At 40.7% G+C, this 20507-nt stretch overlaps 1 long non-coding RNA gene across 1 annotated transcript; it reads left to right on the top strand.

Moving 5' to 3' along the window:
* Window positions 1–5317: 5317 nt before the first annotated feature.
* On the top strand, window positions 5318–18895 carry LOC142600392 (uncharacterized). The gene is made up of 3 exons (XR_012833855.1): window positions 5318–5420; window positions 10911–10993; window positions 18524–18895. It is a non-coding gene; the product is annotated as an uncharacterized LOC142600392 (long non-coding RNA).
* Window positions 18896–20507: the final 1612 nt, after the last annotated feature.

Raw genomic sequence — 20507 nt, forward strand, 5'->3', positions numbered from 1 at the left:
AGTTCATTTGGCAGGAGGGTGCCCCTGTGCTATATAGTCCATAGCTACCTCTTATGGATGTTTTCAAGCTGACTTAAATCAGTCAGCTTCCGTGAAACTCTTAGATGAGGGCTCATACCAGATGAGCACAATGTCCAAACTAGGGTTGGTAGGGAGAATGGGTGTGTGCCGTTCTATAAAAAAATGGCGAACAACTTCTGCTCTGTCACTTCATAGAAGGGGAGAAAAAACACTTTCTCCAGTTATTAGGTATGATTTATACCTAATGGCCAAGGCAGGTAGCCCTGTGATTACTTCATTTTGTAATGAGACACTTCTGCATCCTTTAGATGCATTGATTTATCTGGAGACTGCTAACAAATACACAGAAAATCTGAAAAGCAAGACAGGCGATGAACTTTTCCACTTTTCCCCTTTTTTGTGTGGTTACAGAAAATATTTTAGAGCATCTGTTCCCAAATTTCAAGCCAATCTGCTCCAGTTGTAAAAACTTACTGTGTTACACATCATCCCCTGGAATCAGAGCTAATGAAACTTGACACAATAATACAATCAAATACAGCCCCAATGAATGAAACTGTTGCTTTTCTTAGAACAGTTACTCCAAGAAAACAAAGCCTAAAAGTTCGTCTCCTAGTTTTCTTCTGGACCCTACACAACAGGAACATTCAGAAGATGCTTTTAAAGATTGTTCCTGCTTCCTGAACAGCATTTCTACTGCAGAGACCCACAGACAGGACCAGACAATACTGCAGTGTCATGAAAAGGTACCCTCATGCTTTTAACTACCCTCAGAATTTGTTAATTAAGAGATCATCACTTCCTACCACCGCTTCTGGAAGTCTCCTCCTTTTGATCATGCCATCATGTTCCTGAAGTGCGTAAGAAAATGGAGGCTCTGCATGCCTGTGTGGTTTGATGAGCACAACAGTCCTGAAGTGATCCGATCCAAACCATCCATCATTTTTGGTCTGCTCACAGTGAAACAGGCTTGGTTTTCAGTCAAATGTTATCTGTACTAGATATCAGGACACCAGGTCTACCTCTGAGACCCCAGCAATGTATCTCAGAAGTGACATGATGGAAGTCAATGGGGCTGATCCTCCTGCTTCACTGATGTCCTGGTCCCCAGGCTCCACTGAATTACATGGAATTACTTCTGATCTGTATGAACAAAAAATGAAGGATGCATCTTTGCTTTGACTTGAGGCTATTAGTTAAGTGAAACTGGAATGACACATGCTAGCAATGGTGCCACAGCTGGGTATCTCACACAAGAATTTAGTTCTGAGAAATACAAATTTAGGTAGCAGTAAGTATTCATTGATTAAAATAGTGATTGATTGATTGATTGATTGATTAAAAAAATTATTTAAGAGCAGCCTTGTGGAGAAGGACTAGGGGATACTGGTGGATGAAAAACTGGACATGAGCCAGCAATGCGCGCTTGCAGCCCAGAAAGCCAACTGTATCATGGGCTGCATAAAGTATGGCCAGCAGGTCAGGGGAGGTGATTCTCCCCCTCTATTCACTCTCGTGAGACCCCACCTGGAGTACTGCATCCAGCTCTGGGGTCCCCAGCACAAGACAAACATAGACCTGTTGAAGCGAGTCCAGAGTAGGGCCACGAAGATGACCAGAGGGCTGGAGCACCTCTCCTATGAGGAAAAGCTAAGAGAGTTGGGATTGTTCAGCCTGGAGAACAGAAGTCTCCAGGGAGACCTTATTGCAACCTTTCAGCACTTAAAGTGGTCTTATAAGAAAGATAAAGAAACACTTTTTACCAGGGCTTGTAGTGACAGGACAAGGGGTAGTGGTTTTGCACTGAAAGAGGGTAGGTTTAGATTGGATATAAGGAAGAAATTTTTTACAATGAGGGTGGTGAGGCACTGGAAAAGAGAAGTTGTGGATGCCCCATTATTGGAAGTGTTCAAAGTCAGGTCACATGGGGCTTTGAACAACCTGATCTAGTGAAAGATGTCCCTGCCTATGGCAGAGTGGTTGAACTAGATGATCTCTGAAGGTCCCTCCCAACCCAAACCATTTTGTGATTCCATGATTGTAAGTATCCTGCTTCCTCAGATCTGGTTTGCCTACTTGTTGGTGATGCAATCTGTGGACCTATGGGCCAGAGAAGTGAGTGTTAAAGGTACAGTTGCTGAAGAGCTCCCCAGATGACTCCCTGTGTCCTTGAGATATTGAGAAGAATCAAGACTGAAAAGAAAAAGTTGTTTCTCTTGAAGAATTCTAAAGTGCTCATGACTTGCCAAAAAAAGAAAGAAAATGTTGCCAATGCAATAAATGTCTTTCTAATATATTGTGACCCAGCCAGAGGTCTTGCATCACAGTCCCTGTCAAAGCATATAAATCTGCAGTTCCTCCTAAAAACCTACCACTGCCACAGCATCGTCAAACGGATTTCTCCACAGCACCAGGCTTAATATAAACAATTACTAGGCAAAGTTTAAGATGGAGTGACAGGCAGATAAGCTTTCTTCTTTTGTTTGAATCAGTATTATTGTATTTTGCTATTTGGAGTATATAAATTCTTTGGATTAGGAATAGAAAATACAATTTTATATGTCGGGATGTATTCCTGGTTTGTACAGAGATACCCGGATATTTTCACTATTGTTTCCTAGACTTTTTCATATGCAATGTAACTTTTTATTTGCTTTTCTATCCAATTCCCACTGAACTGAAGTTTTTTACATGCTGTTGCCCCTCCTCCACTCCACCCCTCCAGTTCATGAGCAAGTTTACTGAACTCCCCAGCAGCTCGTGTTTATTTTCTTATCTTAAGTTAGAGTGCGAAATTAAAACACTTGATTTGTCCTTGGCAAGTTAAAATGCGTATTCTTTATACAGCGCTGTAGGGGTCTGTAGATATTTGTGAACAAAAAGAAACTGAAATGCCGTGGCATGGGGCAATGCACTGCCAAGGACTGGATCTTACGGACACTCAGACCGGGCGCAATGGAGCGCGTAGAGGCATATCTTGCTTAGCTCCCTTCACTGGTGTGCCCGTGTGCTCTGCTCCTCATAGCTGGTCTGTCTAACCAGGATGTTTCACTGGAAGGACATTGGTACCGTTTTGCTACTTGGGCACGGCCCCTGAGGAGACTTTGCAGAGCACATTGGTGACGGGTATATTTCCGGCACTGGGTCACACAAATGTTGCCAGCCAAGTTTTATGACACCTCATTTGGGTATTGCTAGCAGTCAGCTTACAACGTCATTGACCTCCTGGTGGAAAATCTGCTTTTATTCACCTTTGCAGGTTGGTTTTTCCAATCCCCACGGAACTCCAGTTATCTCTACCCATATTTGTAGCCAAGGCAAATAGCACCAGGGCAGTTCACCACGCCAATGATTCAATGTGATTATCATAAAGCTGCAATATGTTATTTAAAATGGTGCTACATATTTTTAAACATTTCCATATAGCTTAGTTACTAGTTAAAAACCTAAATGAATTTTAAAAAATTATTTATGTGTACAACTGCAATTAGTTTTAACCTGAAGTTCAGGCTAAAAACACATATTCAACAGGCTTATGCAGTCTCTCCTAGTCTGTTAACATAAAAAAAAAATCCTTGCCACTGCTGAATTTGAGGTGGGAATGGTCATAATATATAGTGTAAGTTATAAGAAATGAGAGTAGTAAATGAAAATAGAACATTGCACCATTTCTTTGTGCACAACTCTTAAAGTATGTACACACATACTCGTGAATGTCTCAATACAAAGTATTTCTCATAAAAATAGTGTGGACCCAGCCTCTTGTTAAGTGTTACCCCTTTATCAATGCTTGCAGTTTCCTGAAAAATCAGCACTGTTTCCAAAGAATCAAGTCTAAATCAAGATAGAGCAATTTTGTGGAGGTGGAGTGTAACTTCAGGCATTTTAAGCTGAAGCACTACTGTGAATGAAATTCTTTCCCATTTTTTCCTCCTTTGGTATGATACCAGATAAGAGTTATATTTACGAACAAGTAATTTACCATCAATTGTTGTAACTCACCCTTTAGTGTTATGCCATAAACCAAAATCAGATTGTTCCAGTTTTAAGCCTGTCATAAAAACATTAAGCGTGTTTTGCAGGAGACGTGGAAGAAGTATTCAGTCACTTAACCATCTCTCCATTCCCCACAAACATAAAAAAGCACGAGTGGGAAATGCTCACCTAATATACAAAAGTAATGTCTAATAGTTGGAAAAGGTCTGAAGATCCTTTCAACTGCAGGTTATATAGACGGTTATCTCTGGGAAGACATTCCTCATCTTTTCCATATGTTCAAAATAAACTCTCTTCTGTGATTCTGAAGCTCCCTTGGCAGGAGAGGAGAAGTGTTGAAATACTGGGTTTCACAATTTTCCAGCCCAAATGCGAACTTATCTGAACGATACATTTCTGCATTATGCAGTACATAAATTCACCAGTTCTCTGGAAGTCGATAATAATTTTCATTGTTCTTTACTTTATAGTCAGAGAGGTATCTTGCAGAGTTATCATAAGCATTATCAGTGCAAACAGTGATACAGAGCCAAAGACCTGTGTGATTATTGCACATTTTTTGCTTGTATGGACTATTTTAATGTGGTCTCAGTGCCTCATTGAAAGCAGGCCAGGAGACAACAGATTTTTCCCCTCTCATCTGTTTAGTGAGCAACAGCTATTTGAAACATTTTGATATTACAATGGCAGAGGCATCACTGGCCACAAAGTAAAAACTGTTCTATTATTCAAAGCTTTAATTTTCATATTATTTGAAAAAAAATGACGTGATTGGCAGCATTTGGTGTTGGCAACACACAGAAGCTTTTGTCCTACCAAGATACATGATTTTAGCTCTGAGTAAATCTTGGGAAATCACATCATCTAATTTTTACCCTTTCTTTGTGCACAAGTCTTACAGTATGTACACAAATAGTCATGAATGCCTCAGTACAAAATATTCCTTAAAAAAGTAAACTGTTCACAATCAATTCACCTCCGTAAGTGAGCACGGGTAGCATTTTGGTATGAATTTGTTGCTTCCTTAGCAGCCATCTTCTTGTCTTCAGTGATTTCACATGTTTTAGCTATGAAAAACGTTTCAAGAGCTTTGTTCTTAGAAACTGTGGTAGATCTTTTTCATGATTCACGCTCTTTGCATGCTGTCTTATCATGAGCAATTCAGAAACTTCTGCATAAATGACCATGAGCTGTCTGACACTTACCGCCTTCTTTACTGCTCCAAACCAGATAATTTCTACACTTATTTGGGAAAACTAACAACCTCTTCTTTTTTTGTTTGTTTGGGGTTTTTTTTTTTTTCCTTTGAGGGAGTGGATTTCTTGACATCTTGATGGAACAGTATCAGCTTAGTTGTTGTCACAGTCCTGATCCGTGGAGGGGTGTAACCAGAGCAAATAAAAGTATGTAAGTAAAACTTAAACTAGCCTTTAAACAATGGTTTTGTCAGCTTTGAAAACCTTGTGTACTAGGCTGACTGATCCCACAGTCTGCACACAGTACATACAATATTTGGTCCATGACATATATACAAGATAAAATCACCATACATACCAAATTTTTTTCCTGTCTAGATTCACCATAGCAGCAGCTCTTTTGGTAGGTAGATGACTTTGGAAATTATTCTCATGCACCTTCTTGCTTTTCATTCACAATGGAATTTATTGTTGTGCAAATTTTTAAACAAAATTTAGGACCCTTTGTTGCTAAAAGCACTGCATGAGTATAATATATTATTGTTTAAGATCAGGAATGCAAGACTTCATCTGAAAAAGAAGGTATGGAAAAGTCTAGGGAGGTTCCCACACTGGGATCTTAACTTATGAGGGACTCACTGGAGGACCTGTCTCTAAGTGAAGTGCTGGTGGAAGAGGTTATGGGCTCCATATGCACAGCGAACAATGCCAAGTCATCAGGACCAAATGGTATTTACCCAACCGCTGTAGAGGAATCCAAGGATGAAATAACTGAACTGTGATGTTTAAACTCACTCTTAAAACTAGCATGGCAACTGAAGATTGGTAGTTGGAAAACTAACACCAATTTTTTGTTGTGTTAACCTAAAAACAAAGGTCTTTGTTTAAATGTCTTTTTTGGTTAACACAATAAAAAATTTCAAGGGAACTGCAGGCCAATTACATTTATGCTTGGGCAAAGCAGTAGAAACAATAATGAAGAACATAATTGATAAACATGGAAAATATGCTGTACTGTGGAAAAGTCAACATGATGTTTGTAAAGGGAGGTCTAGCATTAAAATTCTATTAAAATCTTATTTATTAAATTCTATTTCTCTGAAGGAGTCAGCCAGTATGTAGGAATATTCCACTGATTCAGTCTACTGAATTCTTAAAAGTCTTTCAGCAAGACCACAAAAGTCACTCTCAGAGAAACCGAAAAAAACATTGTATAGAAGGTCCTTGTATGCACAAATAATTACTTGGAAGATGGGAAGCAGAGAGTAGAAAACATGATCTATTTTCATGGTGGATTGTCATCAGTGGAGTTCCATAAGGTCTGTGCTAAAACCTTTGATCAAAATATTTATATCGGATCTGGAAAGGGGCTTAATAGTGAGATAACGTTGGAGATGTTATTAGATTATTCAGGATAGTAAGATGATGGCTGACTCTGAACAATTGCAGAGGAGTTTGCAAGACTGAGTGACTGGTTGGTAAAATAGCAGATGAAATTCCATGTAAATAAACATTAGGTGATGCACATGGGAGAAAAAAATCTGGAAATTAAATGTAAAATGCTAAGATCTTGCGGTTATAATAGTTGCTTGAAAAAGTCAGTCCAGTGCTCAGTAGCAATCAAAAAAAGCAAAACAGATGTTAGGGAGTATTAAGAAAAACATACAGAACGAAAGAGTGACTATCACGGTGCCACCACGTATAACCCCACAGTTTCCTTGCGCCTGGAGTAAGGTGCAGGTCTGCATCCTCCCTCCATGTCTGTAGTAGAAGAAGAGCAGGTTCCAAGAAGGGCAGCGAAGGTGACCAAAGGGGTGGAAGAGGCTTCCACATATGCAGTGAGTGTGTGAGCAAGGTTTTTGAGCTTTGAAAGGAAACCACCGAGGGAGGGCTGGGGCAGGAGTCTATGCAGTTCTGGGTGGCAGGGCAAAAGGGGAACAGAGGCAGACTGATCATTGCCCCTCCCAGCTTGAGACCCAGCATCCAACCGATCTAGAAAGTACCAGCTTCAAACAAAAGAAGGTGGGTTTTAGTACGCTCTCTTCAGATCATTTTGTTTCTTAGCCCCAGTCATTGGTCTGAAACCCTGTTACCCTGAAACCCAGTGTAGCATCTCAGAGGATAGCAGTGGTATGGTATGGGGATGCCTCACAGGTCTCAGCTCCTCCTCTAACAACAGGCTGTTGAGCCTGGATAAAAATTCCCAGCATGAGATTTCCACTTAAAAACTTCTAAGCTTTGCCAGAAAGATACGACTTGATACAATGCTTCAAAGCAGTATCACTCACAAAGCGCCTACTGAACCTCTTCCAAAAACATATTATGTCCTGTATGTAGGAAGAGTTTGCTGTTTACACAACCGCTAGTTAACATTTTCTGATCATTGCATATTTATTTACCAGGGTTACAAATGCAAAAAAACCAGAGGCCTGAGGTAATTTCATGTTTAACAGAAAATGTCTCAAGCACAAAGACATTGTCATGTCTTTTTTTTTATTTCAGATGTGTGAAACCTTTTCCTCCTCACATCTGATTTAGTGTTTACTTAAAGATAAGGATGAATCCTATGAGGAAATATGTCTGACTGACAGACCTGTTCACTCATTCATTGAGCCTTCCACTTCCTTGTGTGAATGAAATAAGGTGTAGTTGAGGCACCCCAAGCCAACAAGCAAAGAAGAGATGGCTGAGAGTGCGGAAAGGACAAAGACGAGACTGTACTCCTGGAGAAAAAGGCAAGAAGTAGTGCATGGGAAGAAAAACCCTCTAAGGGAACTAAAGCAGGAGAGCACAGCGGTAGTTGTATTTCCACACAATATGCCTGCCTGGGTCTCAGGTCTGATTTATACTGGTATATTGAACTTTAATGTTGCGCTAGTTCTAGGTTTGCTCTTTTCCTTTTTATTTTTTCATTTTTATTCTCCTATCCAAACCAGACATTGTGAGCTCTCTGGGGCAAAGACATTATACTATGCAGTTTAAACAGTGCCTAGCACAGAGTGTCCCTGACCCCATCACCAGGATGTGCTTTTGCAAATAAAACCCAATAGGAGAGGGTAGTTGGAGATGAAACCCTGAAATCAGGCCTTGATGCTCAGAAAAGATGATGCTTTGGTATTTGTTTCTGTTATTATTATTATTCATTTCAGTAAACAAAAGCATTAGTTCACCTCATTAAAATCAAAGGGAAAAATCTGAGAAATGCAGTTCAGCAGCCAAAGTCTCAAAATCCACCTTGAAATCTTATTGGCTATCTTCTCAAGGGAGGTGTAAATCTTCCTTTAGTTGGCTTTTATTTCTGAATTTGGCTCTGCTCCTGGAAATCTTCCCTGAGAGGCCTCCACTTGCTATAAATGTTGCAAAAGAAGCCTTGCTATTTGCAATGCCGTTCTAATTATTTTTTTGATGGGCCAAGAGTTGCCTTGTGGCCATCTCGAGAGAGCCTTGGTTCTGTATTTCTAATTCATCATTTGGAGTCTTTCTGGACATCAAGATCTCACTGCCAATCAAAACAGTGTGTATCTTAGGGTTGGGCCTTTAGTCTGTCTGTGTCCCTGCAAACTGAACTGAAGATTTCCATCTGATGGTTGTGATGCAATGCAGCAGATTCCTTGCTGGAAAGGCAACAGGAAAAAGAGGCTAAAAAAAAAAAAGAGAAACGGAGACAAAGGGAGGCTTGGCCATTGGAACCCAGAAGAGTGGTTGTAACTAATCTTTTCCTTGTGCTCTTCTTCTGGTCTAAGAGAGGTCTGCACCCTAATTTTGGAAGAAGACCCAGATGTCCACTCCACTCTTTTCCAAACAACAATGGAAGGATCCTGGAGGAAATGTAGAGACTTTTTAAATGGGTGTCTAGCTTTGCTTGGAAAAGTGGATGGCCTGGGGGTGTTCTTGAGAAAGAAATGCTGTCGGGAAAACACACTGAGGGCTCAGTGTCTCACAGCGGATCAGATCAGTTTTCAGTAACAAGGCAGGAAGTTCAAGCTAGATGGCTAGAAGTCATCCAGAAAAAAAAAAAAAAAAAGAAACCCTGTGGAGCTCAAATACAATTGTTTGTATTGCTGTGAGGTTTGTGCTGAGCACAATCCAGCTTGCAGGCACCACAGAGGTGCTCAAAGCAAGGAGCCAGATAAATGAATGAATTTCAGGGGGCAGGAAATGCTGATGCCAACTTTACTGGGTGCAGCTATAAGACTCCACTGTAACCTTTGAGCTCTGACTACAAAGAAATGTTGTGCAGCCCTGTGTGACACTATCACAAGGCTTACCAGCTGGGGGCAAAGAGGAGGGAAGGGAGGAGAAAAGGGGCAAATAACATCATGACTGACTTGGGTTTTAGTTCAACATTTATCTTTAAATATTTTTTTCCCTCTGAATTAGTTTCAATAAAACCTGCATCGCTCGTGGAGCTCCTTCAATAAAAAAGTCACTGTTTGTTATATGATAACACTGAACAGACTCCAGGCACTCCATTTTCTTATCTTAGATATACAGTGGAGCATAACTCAAGCAAAGGGGAGAAGTTAATGCATCTGTAACACTAGGTAACAGAAGCAACAGTAGCATGTTAGTGTAGTAATAACTCTCACATGTGGAATATCTGAAGATGGGTTTTATTGAATTCAGTTTATTTAACCAGGATAAACCCTTGAGATATGGATCTCATTTACAAGATGGTGTTGGCAAGAAGGCGGATTATTACAAGCACATGTGGAAGATAAGTATAAAACAAAAAGTGAAAGACCTGTTTATATTTTTAATTAGAATCCTTTTATCACAAAAAATGTTAAGTGAAAAGGAAGGCATTAGATACAACTATTCCTTGTTGATATTAATAGCAATGGGCCTTCCTACTTACATAGCACATTTCTTTCCTGGGTATCTTAATGACGAACAAAATAAAGGCGAAATGTCCTCCCTCGGCATGCATCAGGCCTGGCTAAGACCATTTTATTCAGAGACTTTTCATGGGTCCCCATGAGATGGTCTACCAGGACCCGGTGTTTGAATCAGAAGAGGGAAAAGGAGAGGTGCAGAGCTGTGTGGCACGGAGAGGGCTGGGGCGGAGAGCCCTGCGACCGAATGTGCTACTGAAATGCAGTCATAACTAGGTAACGCTGACACGTTAGGGCAAAAGCCAAGGAGAACACAATGTACAGCTGAAATTTCAGGAGAATTAAAGTAGGCAGAGTGTAAGTATTCAAAGTGGAATTTGACCAGGATTAACCCCTTTAATCTTGCTAAAAATACTACATGATCTTTCACGAGTGCAGACATTCAAGACTCAACTTTTGCATTTCACACAAAAGGCACTAAAACTTGTGTTTATATGAATGCATTTTTTGAAATAGTTACCTTTTAAGTGACCTCTAAACAGATACCGACCACATTAAAGTTATATGTGGTATGCTGACACTCGAGGCTGCGAGGTGATGGAGTGCTTTTCTTTTCACAAGGCAATTTTGCTTGATAATCAAATGTCTCTGGTAGGTAAATAAAAAAACCTCTCTCCTCTAATAGAGAGTTATTATGTTGTGTTTACAATGTATTCTTTTGGTCTGTAGTTAACATACTTTAAATACTCTTAAAGGTAAACGGCTGCCTTCCAGCCAATGACATTTTCAGGCTATCGAGTTGCATATTTTGCTGAGAAGTGTGGTGCTGAGTCTGCTTCTCTGCTTTCCCTCTGCACTGCAGGTTTTCTCCTCCCTGTGCAGAGAGCTCCAAGCAGCAAAATCTGACGTCTTTTTAATCTCTGGGACAGAAAGAAGACCAGACTCGTCCATCCATGCTGGGGTATGCCAACTGCTGGGATAAATATAAGAGGACATGACACTATTATGAAAGAATGTGGGCCAATGGGAAAAAAAAAAAAAGTAGCCTGTTTCGAATGGAAGCCTCCAAGATTTGCTGATGAATATGCACCTAAGTAGTAGGATGCTCAGCTGGGGCCTCCATAGCAAAACTGCGCCTTTTAGTTTAGTAGCACATCCATAATGGAAACTATCTGTTGGATTACCGTTGCGAAAGCATCTACAAGTTACAAAGGGTTTATGGGCCATCCTTTGCTAATCGATTTTATGCAGCAGCAGCTGCAGTAGAAGCTCAGCCCCCTACTTGTCGGCTGGGATTTGCCTCTGCTTTTCTGTCGGTGGCCCAGCTACATAAACAAGGATGTCTACGTGACCTCTACCTACCTACCGTGCACCCATAAGCAAGACCCTCCTGACTGCAGGAGAGATTTAACTGTGGGTGGCAAACGTCAAGGGTGTGCTGGTTGCCTCTGCGAAGGGCTTCCCTGGGCTCCCAGCTCCTCAGCTCTTGGGAATTTTCATGCCGTTTAACTTGCTCAGCGGGCTCCCTTCCAGTCACTGCCTGCAGCCATTTGGTGGCAGAGCAAAATGTTGCCCTGGGATATCTGCTTGAATTAATTTGCTTTGGCTGTATTTGCACCTTTGTGTATTTGTTTCCCATTTGAGCAGTGACATTTATTGGCACAAATGTGCGATGGAAAGCTGATTTGGGGAGAAATGTCAATATTTGCTCTGAAGACAACCAGACCCCAATTCAAATACATACTTACTAACTTTAAGTACATGGATGTGTCTCACTGACTTTGTTGAATGAAACCTGATGCTGGGAACAGAAGCAATGCCATGAGCTTTCACTGACCAGTTAAGACAAATTGGTCATTGCCCAGCCTGAGTCAAGATTGTTCAGGATCTATCCTCACTGTACTGAATTTGAAGAGATAAAGCCCATGCTGGGGATATGCACACATTTGAGGAAAACCTAGCTCTATCGTGACTGCACAGAAAAAGAAAGAGGCAATTTGATTGCTATGAGTAATTGTTGCAGCATTAAGTCCCTACAACGGCTACAGTGAAAAGAGAGTCCAGAAAGAACAGGACTGTAGAAAATATGCTAAGAATAATGCTGAAAAGTCATGCTTAGGGGTCATCCCCTGCTAGATCATCACAGGTGCGTGGGTAAAAAAGACCAGGACTGTCAGGACAAAAGCATGGCTTTTATGTAATCTGTGACTTTCTAAACATATTCCCTTTGGTCAATTTTGGCTGCAGAAGTGATGGGGGCCTTGTAGTCCTTCTGTAAGTATTGTGATTTTTTTTTTTTTTTCCTGATATTTACTGTGTGAATTATAACATCTCTGGGGAAGTGTGGTTGCTTGTGGCTCCTGTCTTATTAGAACAGTTTCAAGGAAATAGTATGAGGCTCAAGGCTGAAACCATTGTGTCAAATTAAGCCACAAAAATAAAGAGTTAATATAGGAGCACCAAAAGTTCCTATATTAAAGTTGCCTAACATTTCCCATTATAAAAAAAATTCCAATCATTTTTCTTTTGCAGAGCTTTAACATAGCTTGCAGCAAGAAAATTATGAAATTTGGCAAGGGGCAGATTTGCAGTTAGGAGGGAGCTGTTTGCCGTCTCTTAAAAAAAAAAAAAAGTTCAGAATTGCTTGGACCCTGTAATGTAAAAAAACCAAACCCATCCTTTGCATTTTATTATAGTATGTAGAGCTTGTCTAAAGTTTCTGAACATGCGATGCCAGCTGAGCACACCCCAGCCCCTTCAAGGGCTCTGCCAGAGGGAATGGGCTATCCAGGTCTCTTTACTAAGGACAAATCCTGGAAAAATAGGGTAGGGAGACTGATATGTCTACCCCCAGAAGCCCCTGTGAGACATCCTAAGTGCGATGAATCGGGGCTCAGGTGGTAGTTTTATTCATGGAGACCGAGAAGTTCCTGATCCAACTCACTGATGTCCCTTGCTGAATTCAGCCTCAGCTGCAGACTGTCCCTAAATTCTGCCTCTGGCACCGTTTTACAGCCATGTTGCGGGAAGCAGGCGCTGCATCTCACAGGGGTGCGTTGCAGTGACTTCACACCTTGGTTTGGTCACATTGAGCCACATTCTTGTGGGGGCTGCTCCGAGGAGGACAACCTGCCCAAGCTCAGTTAGCCTCTTGTTTTGGACACAGCTGAATCATATCCTCCATCTTGATTTTCAGCTGAAATGTGACTTCCTTGCTGTTTCGTGAAATACGACATCCCCCTTCTCTTCTCCCCCTACTCCTGAGCACGTAGAATTGAATATCATGTAATTCAAACTTACCCCTATGGCCAAGTTCAACAAATCAGCGGCCAGAAATTTTAATCAGATATTTAATCTTTCAACCATGTAAGTGAGATTTTGTGTTTACAGTGGCAGTAGGCCAGCTTAACCTCAGAGAAGAAAGACTGTTAGTAGTGTCCTTGGAGCTGGGGAGCCAGAGAGCAATGACTCCTCTGAGCAGGTCCGTCTGACCTACAGCTCAAAGGCAGCCGTAAACACCACATCAGTATCTACAGCTTTGTATGCTTTTTAAGCACTGGACAGCCAAGGAAGATATTATTGCCTTTGGAATATTGCTAGTAACTGCTCCGTGCATTCAAAATTATTTAGAGTAGTAAGGAAGAGAACAAAGCTTTGGTGCTGGAGGCCACTGCAGCTGAACTTGTAACACACCCTGCTCCTGAATTTGCCAAATCCTGGAGCAATGGGCAGCATCTTCCCAGATCAGACAAATGCCAGTAGCAAAGTTAATGAATCTTCCTGTTTCAGAATGGCTTGCACAGATGCACGCCTAAGTGTAGGCATATGCACATGATTCTTCCCTATGCCCTGTTTTAAAGGATCTCACTTGTTGTTCAAAGCAGTACATGAACACGCCGCTATCCCTGGAAACCATGAATAGAATATGAAAAGCACTTTTCGGTCATAATTGGTGATCACCTTCATGACTGGAAGCTAGAGGTGTAATAGTTTGATAATAATTTTACTGCATATAGTCACCGAAACTTTATATTAAAAATGTTCTTATGTTAGAGCCAAGGGCTGAATAGTAGTCTGGGAGCATTTGGTTGTCATCAGGGTGTAGGTGGGGTGGCATAGTATCATTTTCTGACTTGCCCTAAGTACAAACCTGAGCTCTCTGGAACTCCTAAGCAACCTCAGATTAGGAATCTTGACTTCACCATTCAGACTTCTCATGTGAAATACAAAACTCTTCGAGGGGAAAAAAGTCTGTTTCTTCAGTGCAGATGTGTTTACAATCAGTGATTCATGTCAGCCCATCAGTATTCCCAGTGGTGAAACAGCAGTTTGGAAGGCATTATAGTTCTGTACAGGGAGTCTAAAAATTATTTAACTTGGCTATTTGGTGGGGATTTTTCTGGTAGCCATATGAGAAGTGGATGCTAGGAGATATGTTTGGACTGTTTATACTTCATTTACATTTGGAGATGGTATACCACTGTGTACTAGGGTCAACTTTTTAGTACCTTGTGAACTCTCTGACTCTTTGCTGGAGATGCAGACAAATTCTGCCTGAGATAGGGCTACTTTTTAGGAAGGATATGTCTATAGTTCCTGTCTTATAGATTGACACAACCTTTGTGATTTCTAAGTAAAACATACTACTTTATGGTCTTCCAAAATGTAAATGCTTCCTATGTCTTTGATTGCTACAGTTTAATTGCAGTTGTTGTTCACATGCCTTGTTTAATATGATTAATGTCATAACAAGTCTGCGGACATTCCTCAGTTCTTTACCTTGACAGTGGAACAACACTGGTGACAAAGTGCAGGTTAGGGCATAATGGAACTCTCTTTTTTTAAGGAATTACCTAAGAGTGCTTACAAAGATTTCAGCCTTGGCATTCACTTATTGTGTAATTTTATTCATCTTTATTTCCAACAGGGTATTTGAGTTTCATTCTAGAATTAAGCTGTCTTAGCACATCTGCTATATAAAAAATTAGCCATCCAATGGGGAGAAAGAAGTATAGACTATATATTGACTGTAGGCATACTATAGATCAGAATAGATGTCCTTTTTCTCAGGCCAGTATCCGATGGGAAGAATTACGGCCTGTACATTTATATGTAGCAGGGATATTAATTAGCATGAGAGATGGCACAATTTGGATGAAGGCCAGGACACTGAACTGAAGCCATCTTAGTGGCATTGATGGACGATCTCTCCTTGTCAATAGACAGAACAGCCATCCATTTTCATCCTCCTGGATCTTTCTTCAACATGTTACACTCTTGACCTGAAGATACTCCTATTTCACTTGAGGGTGCTAACAGGGGGCCAGTGTAATGTACTAAATGGCCAGGTCACTCTTGGAGGGATGCCAGTGACTACTAGAGGCAGAAAGCTACATTTCTGTGTTGGACCGTGCATTTATCAAGTCCCTCAAGGATCAATCAGTTCTCTCTCCTCTGCTGTTCAATATCTTCCTACCAGTCATGACATGCACTCTTGGCAAATAGTCTGATCATCCTTCTTGCTGTATGGTTCTACTGCTTGGCTAATGTGAACAAGATGAATTTGTCTGGATGAGAGCAATACATAGATTATGGCTATTAGCTGAAAGGTAAAGCCAGTGATGACCCAGGAGATAAAGAAGAAAGGATTTTTTAAGACCTGGCATCAGATGTGCTCCTCTTGATGGGAGGCACACAGCGGAGTCAATCCGTCGATCCTGTGGATTAAGGGTGCTCTTGCGTTCCTCGCTGTTTGCAGAACTGTAGGGACCGCTGAACTGAAAGGTATCAACTTTGTGATTTGCCTGCAAGAGAGGAACACCCAAATTATTCCTGACCATCAGTAGTCCACAGTAGTTTTAATATCTTTGCCAGCATTTAACTGCCCTTGCCATTAGAAAATTTTCATTTTACGTTTGAAAGAAATATCCCACACTGCAATTTCAGCTCACATTTTCTTGTTCTATGTGCAATGGACAAAAAGAACTTTCTTTTTTACTGTTTTCTTTGCAGCTGCATTTTATATATTTGAAAAGCATTATCACATCTCCCCTCTGGACTAAACAATTCTGGTTTTTTCATTCTTTCTCTGTAAGTCATGTTGTCTAAACCTCTGGTTATTCTTGACTTTCCTCAGTTAGTCCTAGTCTTTTATGAAGTATCTGTTCAATATGGACATAGCTTTTTGGAAGATGCATCCTAGGTGCTGAGCAGAGCAGAAGGATTTCTTTGAGTCTTAAATAAAATGTTCCCTTTTAAAAATCCCTGTAATTTAGAGGGGTTTTTTTGCATTAGTATCATAAAATTAACTCACCCTCAATGTGTGGTCCCCCACATCCTCTAGTTCATTTTTGGAAGAACTGTTGCCTATTCAGTTATTCCCCTGACTTGCATTTCAACAGCTGAGAATGTCTTTCTAGCTGTAGTACTTTAGTCCTTACTGATAATATTATTTTTAATACTGTTTCTTCAATGTGTAAAGATCTTTTGAATTCTAATCTACCTTCCCAAAAATGTTTCCAGCCTCTTCCAAGAAGAGAGAAATCCCTTCTGACATTTTTCAAGTTTTTAATAAAAATGTTGACCCAAGACGGACCCCTGTGGAACTGCAGTCAAAGAAACTTTCCAATCTGGCAATGACCTATTTCCAGCTACTTTCTGAGAAGAGTTTTCCAAGTGGCTGAGCACCTGCCTTACAATAGTTTTGATTAGCTCATTCTTTCTTATAATTTGCTTAGGAAACTGTCACACAAGACAGTGTCAAAAGCCTTGCTAGAATCCAGATAGGTGACATCAACCCACAAAGACCCATATTCTGCTAGAGAGCAAAAGTTGGGCTTAGCAGAGCTAGTGTTTGACAAAGATGTGTTCCTCTGCAGCTGTTACATCCCAAGTGGTTTGATTGTCATCTAATGGTCTGGCTATAGTATTTACTTCCATTATTTTTCTGGAAATAAAAATCAAGAAGACAGGCTATGGTTCATAGACTTGTCCTTATATATATATATTAAAAAAGTACTATATTTGCTCTTTTCTGGTACTCTACAACTTCTTCCATCTATCAGGTGTTTTCAGATCACTGCGATTGACTGTCTAAATTTGTTGGAGGGAATTTCATCAGGTGAAATCCATTTGACAATATTGAACTGCATAGTAGGTAACAATCTGCCATTTTATACTTTACCCCTTGCAAATGGGGTACTAAAGACTTTTGACCAAAGAGGTTTTTGTCAGCAGTGTTAACTGCATTTAACATTTGATCACAGTTGATTTTTTTAGTGAAGACTTAAGTAAAAAACCAGTTTGGGTCAATATACTTGCAGAGGAATGACTCATTATTATTTTACATTCCTTGGAATTTGTGCTATGCCTTCACATTTCTGACTTTCTGTCTATGGCACGTGATGCTCCTTATAGTTATCCTCAGTAATGTGCCATGTTTTTCACTTTTTTTTTTATTCTTGCATTTAGGGTTATTGAAGAGGTTTAGCAAGAATAACACCTACTTCTATCTGGAGCTGATGAAGGTATTTTCTCTCACTCTGGCACTCAGTGGTCTGGCTCTAGTTATTCATGCCTGTGCCATTTCCTAGCCAGGCTACAGCAATGCAATATGTAGAAAGCCCTCGGAGAATCAATGTGTGCAGAAAGTGGTCCTGTGTTTTCTTAAGAGCTAAGGCTATTCCAGATTTGTCATATTTGTCCTCTACTTCTTTCACTAGCCTCCCATCAGGATTTGAATCAAGTTTACGGTCTTGTTAACTGTCTCCATGTTCTCCTGGCCTGACTGGAGAATCTAACAAGCTTGCATTTAGGCTCTGTGATGAAAGCTATGGTCAAAGGTCCTCTACTCTAACAGGACCCTTGATAAGAAAGGGAAAATTGTCTTCACATAAAGTAGGAACTTTTCAGGCCTTGACCAGTGGCAGGGAATGAAATGACGTCTCCAAGAGCTGAGTTTACTTCTCTCCACAGTTGGTACCGGTGAGACTTTCTGTACTGTGTCTGCCTTTTTGTGTTGAATTCTAGATTACCTTCTCCTGCACACTTTCTGCTGCTTGAAGAGGGAGACATTTCTTAATGCATCACTGCAAGAAGGTCAGATACTCTCATGACAAATGTGATTTTGGAGTGTGTACAGAACCAAATAGGATAAATAAACCATAATCCAAGCATTTTAGCATGACTATGATTTTGTTTTGTTATATACAGCAATTGTCACATTGTGAATAATTTGGGAAAAGTGCAAAAATTCTCAGATTATTAGTTTGATCTTGGTACTTTGCCACAAGACTGCTGGGAATTTGGAGGTTTTGTTCTGGGAACGGGAATAGTAGGCGGGCGTAGGAGGGTATTACGAGGAATCAAGGACTTACTGGGTGAAAAGACAGAGATTAAGATTAGAGGTTTATGACATGTGATGATTCTCAGATACATTTCAATTTCTTTCCTTTTTGTCACTATCAAAATGGCAAGAACACCAACAGCTTCCTTATGTGACTGTCAAAATGCTCCAACCCCTGCTGCTGGGCTTCTGAAGAGAGCTCCTGCACCTCTGTGGACCTTTACTGGCTTCTGTGCCTGCACGGATCCAGCTGCCTGAGATCCTGGGGGAAAGCATATAGCACCACTGCCATTCCTGAATGTGCATGGCAGCTGCAGCAGCTACAAAGCCCAGCCAGGAGACTGACCAGCCAACTCCATCTGGGCAACAGCCCTGAGGACCACCAACACCTCGGGGAGTGCACTGAATTCACAGTGTCAGACCAAGACAAACTGCACACTGCATTATCTAGATCTTGCGTAGTGTCCACCAAGCTGGCACTTCTATCTGAAGACCTCCCCAGAAAAAAGAAAGGACAAATTGTACTGAGGACAAGAAAACATCATAGGGAACTTATCCCTAGGATAATGCCTGTCCTTTGATTCAGTTGCTCTGCAACCAGTAACATCTCCCTTGTTTTCGTTGCTGCCAGACAAAAGAGCAGCAGCTCTAAAGATTTTCAAGGCATTTTTTTGAGAATAAGAGGGACGCACGACCCAAGTAATCGTCCTTAGAGGTTTATGTCATCCTCTGGTGTTTTGCCCATCAAAATAGAGCCTGCTTCAAAGAAATGACATAGCCCCCTTGATGGCAAAGTGCATGCACTGAGAGAGAGCTCTTGGATTTCTGGCTGCTTCACAGCACAAGTCCTTGCCCCAGAGAAATTCAAGTTTACCAGAAGCCCTTCAATTATTTTTTGTTTCGTTTCTCCAATGCCCACCAGATTAGAACACAGCTTGGCAATGTCACTCGAAGAAAGAGAGAGAGAAAAGAAAACAACAAAAACCCAGCTGCCAGTATTTCGACTACAAATGTGATTGGGAGGGTTTGTGAAACTTGCCATAAAAGTACTTTAGACAGAAATGTTCTTTTCTTTCTATGATTTTTGGAAAGTTTCGAATTTCAGCTGGTACTATGCACAAAATCAACAAGTCTACGCAAAAACATCTGGGTAAGATTGAAGGGTAGGGAAAGCCAACAAGACCCTGTCAGAGCCAGAGATCTCTGCTGCATGTGTGTCAATGGAAGAACTGCTCTTGCTTGACAAAGATAAGGGTCTTTTACAGTAAAATGAAAACAAGGAATCAAAGGGTGAGAATCAGTCTTCTAGTATCTCATCCTGTGTGTGACTTGATCAAGGGATATTCATGACTCCCGGTGTCACAGGCAGGATGGAAGGGATCGTGTGGGTTGCTCAGTTTATTCCCTTGTAGCTGCCTGTAACCATAAGGACATGAATTTTCATGGACATTCATGGTTTAACAGAAATGGTGCTAGGTACCATGATATTTCTAACCTCAAACTGTGATATTCTCTTAAACACCAAGAGATTTTTAAGTATCATTAGAATGGGCCTGTTCCCCTGCATCCTGATGTAGTGGCCCACAGGCATATATTTTCAAGATTCCCATCGCAAACATGAAGATGGAAAAGTTGAGATTGCCATATAAACACATGATTCCAGGAGGCAAGGCTGTAAGAATTAAAAATAGAATCTAACTGGAGTTTCGTTGTAACTGGAAGAATAGACAGTGTTGGGACTGTACATTTTCAGTAACGTTTATACTTGCTCTATCTCGAACATATAGTTATCTAGATACACACATTCCTATATTTTAACTATGCCACTAACCCTAGTTGTTATTCTTGTAAGGCTCATTGTAAAACTTAAATACATGGAAACAGCTATGTAAAACAGGCAAGGTTGTTAGCTCTTTTCTGCTGCTTTTTCTTAACGACAATTATTGGTTGTAAAGTTATGTCCTATGCATAACAATGTGCCTATGACTTGGCAGTGATTTTTGGCTCAAGAAAGACTGGCAGAAGGACTGCGTGATGTTCAGTGAGAAAACAAAGAGCTGTTTTGAAATCTCTTCTGGAGTTTCAGGAGAGGAGCACCCAAGTGACGCTTGTTCA

Source organism: Balearica regulorum, chromosome 2, assembly GCF_011004875.1.
Source record: "Balearica regulorum gibbericeps isolate bBalReg1 chromosome 2, bBalReg1.pri, whole genome shotgun sequence".
NCBI lineage: Eukaryota > Metazoa > Chordata > Aves > Gruiformes > Gruidae > Balearica > Balearica regulorum.